Source organism: Bison bison, unplaced genomic scaffold, assembly GCF_000754665.1.
Source record: "Bison bison bison isolate TAMUID 2011002044 unplaced genomic scaffold, Bison_UMD1.0 scf7180017864384, whole genome shotgun sequence".
Classification (NCBI taxonomy): Eukaryota; Metazoa; Chordata; class Mammalia; order Artiodactyla; family Bovidae; genus Bison; species Bison bison.
The window spans coordinates 12652963-12654953 of NW_011494956.1; positions in this window are offsets into that span (position 1 = coordinate 12652963).

Sequence of the window (1991 nt, forward strand, 5' to 3'; positions counted from 1 at the left end):
CTCGTCGTCTCCCTCTGCCCTCACCTGAATTCAGGTCTGCGCGCCGCGACGCCCAGGCACATCTGTCCTCCAAGGGCGAGGACCAGACCGCCGCACCGCGCCGCACCTGCCCGAGTGGACTCTCCTGCGCAGTTTCCGCGCCGCGAACTCGGGGTTCTAAGTAGAGCACCGAGCGCAGCGCCTAGGAATGCGCTGCGCCGCAGCAGCTCTCGGCTCTACACCAAGCCTCCAGTTTAGGATGTCTCCGCCCCCGGGGGTGGGTCCAGGCAGCAGGGGGCGGGGTCAGGCTGCTGGGCTGGCGCCTGGCAAGGTCTAAATAGAAACCCAGTGTTGAGGGCGCCCCCGCACTTAAACGTTCTGTGCAGGTGCCCTAAGAAGTTGTAGGCACAACACTCGGGTTTTGCCCCGGGGAGTTTGTGACTCACTGAAGCATTGGACAAATGGCTTGTCATGGATAAGTATCACCTAAAACCGGTTTCCTACACCCAGTCTGCAATATCCAGCAGTGTAGTATTCTCTTAGCAAGGGCCACCCAGCCCTGAATCTGAGTCCTCTAGGTGGATTAGAGCTCTGTACCTCTGCTCTCTCCTCTTGCACCTATAAAGCTTAGATCTAGCCCTACACCCCACCTGATCAAGCTCAGTGTCTCCCCTCTGCCCCACCCGCACTCCAATCCTCTGTGCCGGGTGTCAGTTTGAAACTTCATTCTCTACATCGATCAGACACTGGGAGTTTCCCGGGCCAGGCCAATCCTGCTCATCTCTGGGCGCCCAGTACTGTAAGCGATGGTGAATGACAAGGGAAATGAAGAGCAAGCCCTTGGGGTGCTTGGCGGCCAGTTATGAAGCCCATGGTTTCTACCTAATCTTTTCTGAATGATCAGAACAGGTGGAGGGCTGAGTTCCAAGTTCAGACAGTAAATCATTTTGTGGATGACATACATTTTAGGCTCGCCAGAGTGGGGACATCAAGTACTGGAATGGGATTTTCAGTTCAGTTTAGTACCTCAGTCGTGTCCAACTCTTAGCGACCCCATGGACTACAGCACACCCGGCCTCCCTGTCCATCACCAACTCCCAGAGTTTACTCAAACTCATGTCCATTGAGTCAATGATGCCATCCAACCATCTCATCCTCTGTTGTCCCCTTCTCCTCCCTCTTTCAATCTTTCCCAGCATCAGAGTCTTCAAATGAGTCAGTTCTTCGCATCAGGTGGCCAAAGTATTGGAGTTTCAGCTTCAGCATCAGTCCTTCCAATGAATATTCAGGACTGATTTCCTTTAGGGTGGACTGGTTGGATCTCCTTGCAGTCTAAGGGACTCTCAAGAGTCTTCTCCAACACCACAGTTCAAAAGCATCAATTCTTTGGTGCTCAGCTTTCTTTATAGTCCAACTCTCACATCCATACATGACTACTGGAAAAACCATAACTTTGACTAGACAGACCCTTTTTAGCAAAGTAATGTCTCTGCTTTTTAATATGCTATCTATGGTGGTCATAACTTTTCTTCCAAGGAGTAAGTGTCTTTTAATTTTATGGCTGCAGTCACCATCTGCAGTGATTTTGGAGCTCAAATAATAATAATAATAAAGTCTGTCAGTGTTCCCACTGTTTACCCATCTATTTGCCATGAAGTGATGGGACCAGATGCCATAATCTTAGTTTTCTGAATGTTGAGTTTTAAGCCAACTTTTTCACTCTCCTCTTTCACTTTCATTAAGAGGCTCTTTAGTTCTTCTTCACTCTCTGCCATAAGGGTGGTGTCATCTGTATATCTGAGGTTATTGATATTTCTCCCGGCAATCTTGATTCCAGCTTGTGCTTCATCCAGCCCAGCATTTCTCATGATGTATTCTGCATATAAGTTAAGTAAGCAGGGTGACAATATACAGCCTTGATGTACTCCTTTCCCAATTTGGAGCCAGTCTGTTGTTCCATGTCCAGTTCTGACTGTTGCTTCCTGACCTGCATACAGATTTCCCACTACCAT